We start from the raw sequence: 14,959 nt of genomic DNA, 5'->3' as shown, positions 1-14,959 counted from the left end.
TTCCAGTTTTCCTGATTTTGTTTAATTATTTTTTAATTGTTTTCTAAGGTAAAGTCAATAATTAATTTTAACTATACATTTCATAGGATTCGCAATTTTTGATCCACACATTTCATCAATTTTTATTAAAATATGTTAAAAGTCTAATTTTTAATCTTCTATCAAACAGGGATTTAATATTCGTAGGGGATCCATATTTGAAATTTGCATAAGGCCTTCAAAATATAAGGGTTAGCCCTGATGGTAGAGTGATAACGACTCAACAGACAAAGGCGTGGCTTCTTGATCATCAAGCCAAGTTTAGCGCTCAGTATAGAAGGCTATTAACTTATATCAATGCTCATTCTCAAGTTTCATCCTCTCAATTTCCACCTTCATCATCTCCAATTCTCTGTCCTTTTTCTTGCAAATCTCTGCCAATTGACCCGCTCTTTCTCGAGTTCCAACATTTGTGCTTCAATATGTAGCCTTTGTTCTTCTAGTTGCAGTGTGTGATGATTCAACAACTGCTTTTGTGACGTGTTCGCTTTCACGCCTTCAGGTGGCGCTTGAGTCACATCAGCATCAGGAATTTCTGGCTGGAAATTAAAATTTTTGTAATCTAGAGAGTTCAAAGAACTTCTGAAACTAAATTCTTCATGCCTATCCTGACATTGCTTTAGCCTCTTTGTAGAGTTTCCTGGTATTCCCCATACCCTCTTATCCCGCGGAAACCTGATTTTCTTCGTATTCATCATTACCGTCTGATTCAGCTTCTTGATCAACTTCAACATTATCATCGTGCAGGTGCCTGTTCACATCATTTTCATCATGATCATCTCCACTTCTAAGTGCTAAGCGCAAAGAACTCTGCAGATCAGGATCTGGGGGAAGGTGCAGTCGGTTTCCATTATGATATGAACACATCTCTTCATAGTGTAAATGTTTGGAGCTTAAAATCTTTTGAACTTCCTCCTTTGCTTTCTCAGAGATGTGATCCATCAATCGAAAAGTGTAAGATTCTCAACAACCTCACAAGGAGTTCCTCTATAGCTCGAGGATCTCGTTAAAGCTTTTTTACCTTTTGTTAAGGTCATTAAATTTATCCTCACATTGTTGAGTTGAAACAAAATGGCCCCTTTCAGCCATGACTTTCGAAACTGGTTTCCACTTCTCTTTTTTATGTAAATTTGCATATTTCCTTCTTCCACCACCACAACCATACTCAGCGACTGCCTCCTTGCTAATGTAAGAAGGGCAGTGCTGCAGTGCCAGAAGAGAAGCACAAGAAGCTTGGACAGATCCTTACATTTGGGTAGTGGAGCCACACCTTCCTTCAAATACTTTATTTATGCGAGCCCCCACATTGTGAGTAATCTGTCAGCCCCTATGTCAAGATTTTTCTGGCACATCAGATTTATCCATGTAAGAAACAGCCGTAAACAACAATCTAACCATAGTGTCGGTCCATTTCACACGCTGCCATCAGGATGCCCTCTTTCCTCCTGTTGGATATTTGGTAAAACTCGGCCCATCCTCATCACTTGCAGGTTTTACCCTCTCCTCTTTGCTGTAGTCCATAAAGGAAATTGTCTGCTCACAATCTTGTGTGTTTCCAATTTTAAGTGAACAATTCTCATGACTCGTGTGACGAACCATTGATGATCCCTGTCGACGATGAGAATTATATCGTCGATGATGATGCTTAACTCGTACCGGTCCTTGCAAGTTAAAACCTCCATAAGAATTATTACCTTGCAACATATTTCCAGATGATAAATTCCCCTCCACCATTTGTTAAAAACAGATCAAAACCGCAAACCTTGTCACTTTGCATACATATTTCAGTCACTGTAAAAGGTTATTTAGCAATATTTCAGGCTTTCAAAGCACTTAGAAAAATATTTTTAAATCTACAGAGCTACAGCATGTCTAATTCTTCCTTACTGTTTAAATCTCTAGATTATCAATTCAAGCAACACGCCTTTACAAATATAAATAAAATTATCCACACAAATAACTCAAATATATTTCCCCAAATAGGGAGCATCAATTAACACAAAAATCAGAAGCAAAAACCCTAATCACCAAATCCCATCAAAATAGCAATACAGACAAATAAAAAAAATGTCACTCTTTTACGAAAATATTAGCAAAAGAGGACTTACATTAAGCTGATAAATCGCATAGCAAAACCACACACTGCAGCTAATAATAAACCTCCAAAGGGGCCGAATTTCAAGAAAGAAAAACAGCCCACATCTTATGGGCAAAGAAATGTATATGAATTGGTGGAGAAGGATTATTGAAGATGCAACATAAGGAAGAATTTGAAGGGGGCCACATGGAAAACACACGCATCTTCCATAAAGGCTGTACAAAGGGTGAGTATATTAAAACCCGTATTGTATTTTAATTGCAATGAAGAAGGTGCTAATTTTATTTTTTTATTTTATTTTATTATTTTTTTTAATCTTCGTACTTCTATTCTTCACTTTTTCTGAATGCATTTTCATCTTTCACCTTCTGTATAATGTGTTAACATATATCATGGGGAACATAACTGAATATGCAGTAAGATAGAAACTCATTTTTGAAACTTGAATATTTGAAATGTATGAATGTTTATCTTTAGTTTGTTAGACTAGTTTGTTTGAGACCCTTGTAAAGCCGATTTCTGTTGGATGTACAAGTCTGTAAATATACAAATTCTTTATTAAGGTATCAAAAAGACCTACTCAAACACAATTACGTTGTCTCTTGTATACCACCTCTTTGCATTTTCTTTCATGGTATTAGAGCTGAAATTGGCTAATGCCTGATCCTTTTCTATTCAGCTTTCGCACATTTCTTCCTATTTTTCATAATGTCTTCCACTTCCAGGGACACTAAAAATATTCCTCACCCCAATCAATCCTTCAGGCCACTTCTCAACCTGTTATTTAGAAACTTACTGGTCTTAACTTTATGGCTTGGAGTATGCGGTTTATGGTTTTCTTTAGTAGCCATGATCTGGTCAGCTATGTTGATGGCAAAATCAAGGCTCTCGAAGAAATTATTCGGGATGAACCAAATCCAGCTTATGCATTATGGTTCCGAAAGGACAATTGCGTTAAAAGTTGGATCCTGGCTTCCATTTCAGAGAAAGTAGTTGCCTCTCTTTATGGGATCAAGATGGCTAAGTAAGCCTGCGATTCTCTTCAGACCCGTTTTGCATCAGCATCAAGGTCACGGTTTGCTTTGCTTAAGCACCAACTTCAAACTCTTTCTCAAGGCGACAAAACCTGCACTGCCTATATTAATGAGGCTAAATGTCTTGCTGATCAACTTACTGCAGCGGGCAAGCTTATGGATGATCAGGACCTTATTGGTCAATTGTTGGGGGGCCTAAGGGTGAGTTTTACTCCCTTTATTACTTTCTACACCTTTGCAACACGAGATAATGATCTCTCATTGGATGATTTCCAAGCTGAACTCCTCAGCTTCGAAGCACAACTTGATATTCAGCATCAAAAACCTGCAGATACACATTATGCTTTTGCTACCTCCAAGGTAAAAGTGCTAAACTTTCCCAAGAAATCTCAGAAGCCTGGTCTGAATCCTCCTTTTAGACAGAACGGTGTTTCTGCTTCCTCTAATGTATGAAGTTCTACACCACAGAATAACTCTCGTCCCCAGGGTAATTCCTCCAGCAGACCTATATATCAAATTTGAGGAAAGGCTGGCCATAATGCATTAGACTGTTATGAACGGTTTAACTATGCATATCAAGGTCGAATTCCACCTGTAGAGCTTGCAGCCATGGCCGCTGAATCAGATGCAGCACTTGATAACCAAGTTTGGTATGCTGATAGTGGGGCCAACGCACCCATAACAAGTAATGCAGCAAATCTTACTACTCAATAGCCGTTTGAAGGGACAGACTCAATCCCAGTTGGCAACGGGACAGGTTTATCTATTGAACATACTGAACACACTTCTCTTTTACTAGATAATCACTCTCTTCATATGAAACATATTTTACACTGTCCGAATGCATCTGTAAATCTTCTGTCCATAAAAAATTTCTGTTTGTATAATTTTTGTTACTTTATACTGATTGTTAGTTCCTTTTTGTGAAACAGAATCAGACCAACAGAATCCTCTACCAAGGTCAAGCTGAGAATGGACCTTATCCCTAGCTGGTAACAAGAGCGTTTCAAATAAAATGCATTACTTTGCAGCCAAATTAGGAATGAAGACAACTAAGGATAGCTGACATAACCATTTAGGTCACCCCTCCGAATTTGTCTTGAATAAATTGTTTCAATATAGATATCTCCCTAGTAATGAGCCTTTTACCAAGTCTGCGAGTCATGTCCTCTAGGAAAAGCCAAACAAGTTCGCTATGATTGCTCCGTACATCAGACTCAAAGTCCCTTGGCTCTCGTACACTCTGATGTTTGGGTATCGCCTATAGCTTCAACTGGTGGATGTCGTTTTTATGTTCTTTTTATTGATGACTTTTCTAGTTTTACATGGTTGTATTTAATTTTACTCACTCTTACAATACTTTTTAAATTAGAATGGGTCGTTACAAAAAAACGCACATTTTTTTGTAACGACCCAGACCTCTCGTTAAAGCCGTTAGCTTACGTACTGTCCGTTTTAGGTGGACATTGCGCTCAGTTACCCCTCACGACTTTCTTCGCGTTCCCCAGGATTCGAACTCTTGACCTCTACATAAGAGAGATTTAAGTTGAATCCTGGTACGCAGACATACGTAAGCTAACGGCTTGGGCAAGAGGTCCGGGTTGTTACAAACGCGTTCCCCAGAATTCGAACTCTTGACCTTTACACAAGAGAGACTTAAGTTGAATCCTGGTACCAACTGGGCAACTTGTCCAATTGATACCAGGATTCAACTTAAGTCTCTCTTATATAGAGGTCAAGAGTTCGAATCTTGAGGAACGCGAAGAAAGTCGTGAGGGGTAAGTGGGCGCAAGGTCCACCCAAAACGGACAGTACGTAAGCTAACGGCTTGAGCGAGAGGTCCGGGTCCATTTTTGTATTAATGTTACATGCATGGTGGCTAATTCCATTAATATTCAATTAACGAGAGGCCTGGGTCGTTACAAAAAAATACGCATTTTTTACGCATTTTTTTGTAACAACTCGGACCTCTCACTCAAGCCGTTAGCTTACGTACTGTCCGCTTTGGGTGAACTTTGCGCCCACTTATCCCTCACGACTTTTCTTCGCGTCCCCTAAGATTCGAACTCTTGATCTCTACATAGGAGACACTTAAGTTGAATCCCGGTATCAATTGGGTTGCTCAATTGGTATCAAGATTCAACTTAAGTCTCTCTTATGTAGAGGTCAAGAGTTCGAATCATGGAGGACGCGAAGAAAAGCCGTGAGGGATAAGTGGGCGCAAGGTCTACCCAAAACGGATAGTACGTAAGCTAACGGCTTGGGCGAGAGGTTCGGGTCGTTACAGTATCTTATTCAAGTACAGAAGCTGAGCATAGATCACTGGCTTTAGCAACCACTAAACTCTTTTGGACCCGTATGCTATTTCAAGAATTGGGAATTGCACTTCCTAAATGTCTAGTGATTTTGTGTGATAACATATATAGGTACTATTGTTTTGGCCTCTAATCCTCTATTCCATGCTCGGACCAAGCATATCAAAGTTGATTATCATTTTGAGAGAGAAAAAATCATGAACATGGATGTTCAAGTTTGTCATATTTCCATAGATCAAATTACAGACATATTCACGAAAGGACATACAGCCTTGCGGTTCAAGTTTTCAAGGCATAAACTGAAAATTTGTTTGCTGCCCATCAATTTCACGAAAGGAGATACAGCCTTGCGGTTCAAGTTTTCAAGCATAAACTGAAAATCTGTTTGCTGCCCATCAATTTGCAGGAGGGTGTTAGCGTATATCATGGAGAACATAACTGAATATGCAATAAGATAGAAACAAATTTTTGGAACTTGAATATTTGACATGTATGAATGTTTTATCTTTAGTTTGTTTGACACCCTTGTAAAGCTGATTTCTGTTGGATGTACAAGTCTATAAAATATAAAAATTCTTTATTGAATAAGGTATCAAAGAGACCTACTCAAACACAATTACTTGTCTCTTGTTTATTACATCTCTGCATTCTTGCTACATGTACACTATAATGTACATTTTGATTTACACTTTGCCAAGTAACATTATTCCATTGAACAATTTAAATTTCAAACAGATTTTTCATTCAATTGACACTTGATAACAATGCAAGTGTCAACTAAAGTGTCAAAAATCAGTGTACAAATAGCAAAATTCAAGATAATCTGTCGAAAAAATCAGTTAGACATTGGGTAAATAAATTTAAGTCCCCCAACGAATTTTGGACGAAAATCAATTTTCGAGACAAAATGTTCTATCTAATTGAATGATATACAATGGAAAAAGTTAGGGATACAGTGCAAAAATGAGAAAGTTTTGATTTTTTTTTTCAATTAAATTGTGGGAATAAAACTAATTGTTCTGATTAAGCTTATAACCAGATTTTTCATAAATTTTAATAAAATTTCATAAATTATACATTTGCAAGGTTTTTAAAGGTTGTGAGCTCCAAGAAATATATTGTTAAAAATGAATTTTTAAGAAAAAATAAATTTATAAAAAGGAGGCCATACATTGACTAATATCATATATGCTTACCAGTTATGACAAAAAAGCCAATCTTCAACTTATATTTTCTGACCAAAAATTTGAATTGGAGAAATGGAAAAATAAATAAATAAATAAATAATGAATATACTATACAGACACATCTCTCTTTACAATTTTCAAAAGAATATAATATTAAAATTTAATTTTCCCACCTTTTGACTAACATATTTAGCCCATGTTTGGATTAAAATTCAATTAAAATCTCAATTCAAAGTTAACAATTAATTTTAACTACACATTTTATGGGACACAATACTTTTCAATCACATATTTCAACAATTTTTATCAAAATTTACTAAAATCCTAATTTTAATCTCTAGCAAATAGAAGCTAAGTTACATGCTAGTCAAATTGACTCTAAGCGCCAGTTTGAACACCTCCTTTTATTATTAAGCTCTTGTTTGAGTCCCTTTTTTTTCACCAAAATATATTCTTCAACAGTGATTGACATCATTTCAATCACACATTTTTTAATTAAATAATATTACACGCAAATCTAAATTTTCTTTCTTTTTTAACCACACATTTTTCATCATAACACTATTTCAAAATACTTTTTTTTTTTGAGAAAAATATGGCTCAAAAACCCCCTAAGAATGAATTTAAAATAGTAAATTGATGAAAAATGTGTGATTAAAAAATAATGAAAAATTTTGAGTTACGTGTAATATTATTTTATTGAAAAATATGTGGTTGAAAAAAAAATTTATTTTGAAATTAATGGAAATCAACCAAGGGCCAAAAACTATAAGATCTGTAAAGCTTAAGAATCGTGATGAAAATCTGTAAGTTTAACAATCATCGACTAGTTTCTTTTTAGGAGAAGATGGATACCAGTCTAGAAATATTTCAAATATTTATAAATAAATAGGATGACTCATAATTTATTTATATGGGCACTACAATCTCTCTAATGTTAATCAAAACCAAATAGATTAGTTTAATCGAAAAATCAAGAATCTATCCCGTCACAAGTCAAAACCACATTTTATAACCGAAATCAAGACACGTGAGTAGTTAGGGACGCAAGACAACCATATTTATTGAACTTGGCAAAATAATCTCATAACTTCGAAAGAAAGGGAGTCTCCTTAAAAAGAAAGTCATAGTGATTATGTCGGACGACTATTTACCAAAAATACATATCTCCACAAAACCGTAACACAATGTATGATAATGTGGTAGACTCTCAAAAGTATGGACTTTATTATGAGCTAACCATAACGATAGTAGCAAAGTTTAGTTCAAACCTATAATTGTTATTGTTACCACCATAAATTGCTTATACACATAGAAATATGTTACTTGTATATAATGTAGTGTCCATTACGGTATCCATAGCTAGAACCATATAGTTTTAAACAATAAGTTTGGAGTCGGACCATTAATGGAATAGTTGTTGATGATAAGCTAGAAGTTCGACCTGATATGCAATTCCCCTAACTTCCGTGTGCATAGCTTCGTCTCTTCCAATGTGTATAAAATCTATTCTCTGTAAAATTGTATTTAAGTTCACCAATCTCTAATGATTTAATCTCATCCCCCTCAGCAATTTACAACATCCAATTACTGGAGGCAATTTACAGAGCTAATCTCATTCCCTTCAACACAACATCCAATTAAGTTTACCAATCTCTAATAATCTAATCTCTATTCTTATGTGTCTAACCTTACCAATTGTTCAACTCGACTTTCCCAAGACTCCAACACAGCTTCTGGGGTTCTGCCCACCAATTAATCTCATATACAATACATAATTAATACATGATTTTAATGTTGAATTTAATTTTGATTATGTTAAGAATCGAGAATCACAATATAATGAATTAATAAAACGAATTTATACATACGGAAGCCATTGTTGATATGAATAATAGTTGTGATAGTAGCCAAGATCTTCCTCTCCTTACTCCTCACAAAGTATTAGCTATCAATGGGGCAAGCCAATAAAACATATGAAGAGAAGAGGGGACCTAGCTTTTATATATAGGAAATAATTGAGCTGTCTCATTACGACTAGAATTCTAATTAGGAATTATTTCCTGCCCACATACTTAAAATTACCACATCATATTAATTACAACCCGTAAGGTGTAAAAGACCTAATTGATTACTTAACAAATTTGGCCAAATCACAAATATCATTATGAGTCATACATCTAACTCGTAAAATTTTGCAATCGAATATGAAGCCCACATATGGAATTATTCCAACATTCTCCCACTTGGGCAAATATTTGATTGCTATAACAAAGTTTTAACACTCAGGTTAGACTACATAGGTGGCCACAAAGTATAGCTCTAATGATGACACCTTACATGACATGATCCGGTCCAACAATAATATTAACACCGAACATGGAAGTCATTACACCAATTAACCGATGTAAGACCATTCCACAGCTACAAATGCCAACGTCCTTATCGACATGGATCCCCATCCTCCAACCAATGTGGTAATATGTGGTATGAACTTAGCACCAAGTGTGATAAAAAATTGTGCTAATTCATATCGGTCCTCATAATCCTTCTGATCAAAATGAAGTCATATGTCTCCAAAAGAGACTCATCTTATATCTTTACATGTCATATCTCAATATCACAATAATATCATAATAAAAAGACATGAATCAAATGCATGCTCAAAATAGTCAATGGATAGGGGAAAAATATTTTATTGTCAGAAAGTGCTGTACCCAAAAACATATGGGTTGCCTACGTACCCCACAAAGGGATCAAATCCAAAACGTAGTTCTTTACATAAATAACTCTCACTAACCAAAAATATCAAATGTTTCCACAATACCCATATTAGTAACATGTGTCTTAAAGACTTTTGGAGCAAGTCCCTTAGTCAAGGGATCTGCAATCATTGCCTCTGTATTGATATACTCTATTTTCGTCTGCCCTTCTTTGACTCTGTCTCTAACAACCAAATATTTTATGTCAATATGTTTTGATCCACCAGAACTTTTATTATTCTTTGAAAATAATACTGCTGCACTGTTATCACAGTAGATAGTGATCGGCCTTGAGATGAAATCAACAACTTTCAAACCAGAGATGAAATTTCTTAACCAAACTGTTTGGACTGTAGCCCCATAACATGTTACAAATTCAGCTTGCATAGTAGAAGATACCACTAGAGCCTGTTTAACGCTTTTCCAAGAAATGACACCACCAACTAATGTAAAAACATAACTTGAGGTTGATTTCAAATCATCTTGACATCCAACAAAATCAGAATTTGAATAGTCTACCACTTCAAGATCATTTGTACGCTGGAATGTAAGCATATAACTTTCAGTTTTCTTCAAATATCTCATAACTTTCTTAGCTACTTTTCAATGTTGTTGTCCTGGATTAGACTGAAATTTGCTAAGGACAATTACTGCGTAGACTATATCCGGTCTAGTGCAAACTTGAGCATACATTAAGCTCTCCACAGTACTAGCATATGGAATCATCTTCATAGACTCTCTTTTTAGCTCATTCCTTGGACATTGAGTTTTGTTAAACTTATCTCCTTTTATGATAGGCAAATCATCAGGTGCACAATTTTGCATATTAAACCTTTCTAGAACACGTCGTATATAAGCTTTCTGAGAAAGTCCCAATAAGCCACAATTTATATCACGATGTATTTTAATGCCAAGTACATAGGAAGCTTTTTCAAAATCTTTCATCTCAAAATTAGCAGAAAACATTTTCTTTATCTTATGAAGCAACCCTAAGTTACTGTTAGCAAGCAGAATGTCATCAACATACAGTACAAGAAAAATAAAATTTCTTTCACTGATTTTAAGATAAATGCATTAATCAATAGTATTTTCAATAAAACCAAGAGAGGTCACAATCTCATCAAATTTCAAATACCACTGCCGAGATGTTTGCTCAAGTCCATACAATGATTTGTTTAACTTACATACCAAGTTCTCTTTTCATTTCACAATAGAGCTTTTAGGTTGTTTCATATAAACCATTTCAGAAAAATTTCCATTCAAAAATGCTGTCTTAACATCCATTTGATGAAACTCCAAATCGTAGTGTGCCACAAGAGCCATGATAATTCGAAAAAATTCTTTTGATGAAACAGGGGAGAATATTTCAACATAATCAATGCCCTCTCGTTGAGTGAAACCTTTCGCAACCAATCTTACTTTCTTTCATTCAACATTTCTTTTTGAATCTAATTTACTTTTGAAAATTCACTTGTTATTTGCAGCCTTAGCATCTGGAGGAAATTCAACAAGATCCCAAACTTTATTCCTTTCCATGGAATTCATTTCATCTTCCATGGCAGCTATTCATTTATCTGCCTCAGGACTTATCAATGCTTGGTTATAAGTTACAGGATCAACAATATGCACAATATTAAAATTGCTTTCCAATAAATATGTAATATAATCACCGGCCAATGCAGATCTTCTTTCCCTTTGTGATCTCCTAACTTGTAGCTCAGAAACCAATTCAATTGTTGTTTGAGGAGCTGGAGGTTCCTTCTTGTTCCTCAGTTCTTCATTAACAACTTCAATTGGTTAAGAACTAACTCTTTCCTGTATAATTGGAACTGGAATAACAACTTAATTAGGTTTAACAAGAATTTCTCTCAACGTGGAACTCCCACTATCTCCAAAATCGTTCTCCAGAAACTTAGCAGTAATGGACTCCACAATTCTAGTGCCGTGATTTTGACAATAAAACTTATATTCCTTTGATCTATCCGGATACCCAATAAAGTAGCCAGGAGTTGATTTAGGGTCTAATTTCTTTTCAAATGGATTATAAATCCTAACCTCAGCTGGACATCCCCAAACTTTAAAGTGAGCCAAACTTGGCTTACGTTCTGGCCATAATTCAAAAGGTGTCTTTGCAACAGCTTTACTTGGAACTCTATTCAAAACATACATAGCAGTTTTCAACGCTTCACCCCACAAATATTCAGGCAAATTTGTCCTACTCATCATACTTCTAACCATATCTTTTAGAGTTCGATTACGTCTTTTAGAAACACCATTCTGCTCAAGTGTCCCTAGCATGGTGTATTGGAGCACTATTTCACACTCTTGTAAAAACTTTGCAAAATCACCCATATTTTGACCAGACTCGTCATATTTCCCATAGTACTCACCACCACGGTCAGACCTTACAACTTTGATACTTTTCCCACATTGTTTCTCTACTTCCAGTTTGAAAACTTTGAATTTTTCAAGTGCATGTGATTTATCGTTAATCAAGTAAACATATCCATATAGTGAGAAATCATCAATAAAGGTTATAAAATATTTGTTCCCACATATAATGGAAGGCAAAGGTCCACTGATATTAGTGTGTATCAAGTTCAAAATTCCATTACTCCTAGTTGAACCCTTCCTTGTAGATTTAGTTAGCTTTTCTCTTATACAATCCATACAGGTTTCAAAATCAGAGAAGTCCAAAGAGGGATGTATCTCATCTTTTACTAATCTTTCCATTCTATCCTTAGAGATATGACTCAAACGCTTATGTCACAACATAGAGGATGATTCACGAATTAAAGTCATTTTCTTTGATACATTGGTAACACATGAGACATCACTAAAGGAGCCAAATATAATTTATATAAACCATCACATAAAATGCTATTTCCAATCAAACGAGAATCATTAAATAACTCAACCACCCCATTACCAAAATTAAATGTAAAACCACAAGCATCAAGTTTCGATATAGAAATCAAATTTCGTCTCATTTGCGGTATATAAACTGTATTTTCTAAAACAAGATAAAAATCAGACTCTAAAGTCAATTTCACTACTCCTATGAATTCAACATTCACTTGAACTCCATTTGCAATGCTAAAGTTTACTTCATTCTCAATTGGCCTCCGTTTGCTTGTGAACCCCTGTAAGGATTTCGCAATATGAATACTAGCTCCTAAGTCTAACCACCAATAATTCAAAGCACATCTACTAAAGAAGACTTAAAACAAACTAAGACCAAGGGAATACCTGAAGAACTCTTCTTCTTTTCCAACAAAGTCTTTAACTTAAAACAGTCTTTATGCTAGTGACCCTTCTTTTTACAGAACTTACATTGATCATTTTTCTTTATGACTCCTTTGGGACCACTAAAATTTTTATTCTGCTAACTTCGATGGGACTTATTATCCTTATGAAACTTATGTTTATGATTATGAGAAAGCCCATTATTCTGTGACGGCTGAAAAGCTAATTGCACAGTTTCACGGCGCATCCTATACTCTTCTTGGGCACACACTGCTATGAGGTCATTCAAATTTCATTTATCCCGCTAAACATTGTAAGCAACCTTAAGCTGATTAAACTTGCTATGAAGGCTATTCAAAACATGATAGACCAGGAAAGGCTACGCAATGGGAATGTCAAGAGCCTTTAACTTAGATGATATATTTATCATTTTCATGACATATTCCCTAACACCACTTGTGCCATCATATTTCGTGCTCATCAATTTATCCATCAGATCCTCAATTTCGGCTTTATTAGACTCAATAAATTTTTCTCCTATGACATCCATAAAATTTTTGGCATTTTCATTATCGGGGATGACACATAGAATGGAATCAGATATTGATCGCTTAATGATTTTCAAATAGGGCCACTTTTCATGTTCAGCTACATACTCAACGATACTCTTATCTATGGATTTCTCAAGATTTTTCTCCACTGTAAAATCGAAGCCCAAAAGATCAAGTGCTATTTTTACGTCTCGTTTCCATTTCACATAGTTATTCTCGGTCAAAGTTTCAATAGCAGACAATTGATTCGAAAGAGATAAGACATTATAAACTGTGAAAACATAAAATATCACACTCAATATCATCCAAACGTAATGATGCAATCAAATGGATGATATAATATCCAACTAATTAATAAGGGCTATTAATTAGATAATACGTAATTTGAATCGAACATATGAATTTTATTACGGTAAGAGTCTAGGTGCATCATCATAAAGTCACCTTTGAGTCGATAATACAACATGCTATAAGGTACTCTTAAAACACATCATGTAGCCAGTTAACAAAATTATACTAGTTTTGAAACACCAACACCTTTGGGCAAAATAAACTTGTTAACTATCTTATGCCATTTTCAAAAATATTACATATAATAACACATTTGGGCAAGATATTACATGCAATAAATCAAAACTGTTGCGCAAAAATATATATTTTTTATTATAGAGAAAATCGAATAAATAATAATGAGTGTGTCACTTTGACAACTACCACCCATTTTTATTTCAAATTATTTCTCTTTCAGTGGGAATATAAGAATCGTCTCAATGCCTATAAAAATTCGATCACAAAACAATAATTATATAACAAATCATAATCATTAATCGATAAACGACAAAATTTATATGTGTTTTGGAAACAAAATAGGCAACAAATCTCAATATTTCAAAAAATTGAAATTTAGGCGCGCAAATAATGACTACATTTAAATGCCTAAACATTTTAATGAAATAATACAAAAGTCATCAATTAAATTATTATTATTTAATATATTTTAATCGGGTCAATAAACATTTAATTGGGTCAAAACTAAATATGGGTCAAACCCATTTTAAAAAAAAAATCATATTCAAAACCATTAAAATTTAAATTCAAAGCCTTTTGCAAATTGCAAATTGACCCTTTTCCATTAATTGCATGCGGGGGCCGTAATTTCATTATTTACAACTAAAGCGCCCGCCTCCATTCAACCGATTTTGCAGGAAACCCTAAGATTTTTCATTTTTTTCTTAAACAATCAACCACCTAACTGTTAGGGCAAATTCCACACACAAAATCAATTCTAATTTCAACAATCCCCAACTCCTATTTTGAGGCAGCACCGGTGAAGATGGAATTTCAGGAACCCTCTTTTGCCTTAGATATACCATAGAACAATTAAAATGGAGAGAAGACCACCTTAGGTGGCAAAAACACAGTCGATATAGAGAGTGCTCATACGAAGTCATTGTGAGCCGAACCAAGGTTACACTGTAAATCAATTAAGCAGAATATAAAAGGAGGGGAGAGAGGGACACTATAAGCATTCATTGTTCCTACTTGTGGCTTACTCAACCACGTGAAGGAAATAGGAATTAATTCAATGACGCATTGGTAACAGTAAATCTACGTACGTGTTATACAATGAACTATACATTACACATATAATTTTAATGTATGCACAGAAGACGTTTTTCAACGTGAGATAGGAAAAAAATTTCATGAAGGATTTCGATCTTAACATG

At 34.8% G+C, this 14,959-nt stretch overlaps 1 pseudogene; it reads right to left on the bottom strand.

Moving 5' to 3' along the window:
- Positions 1-222: 222 nt before the first annotated feature.
- Positions 223-1,890, bottom strand: LOC111371975 (annotated as a pseudogene).
- Between the last annotated feature and the right edge of the window lie 13,069 nt (positions 1,891-14,959).

Source organism: Olea europaea, chromosome 23 (genome assembly GCF_002742605.1).
Source record: "Olea europaea var. sylvestris chromosome 23, O_europaea_v1, whole genome shotgun sequence".
NCBI lineage: Eukaryota > Viridiplantae > Streptophyta > Magnoliopsida > Lamiales > Oleaceae > Olea > Olea europaea.
Note: the sequence above shows the minus strand (reverse complement) of the source record. Positions and strands in the feature narration are given on the sequence as shown.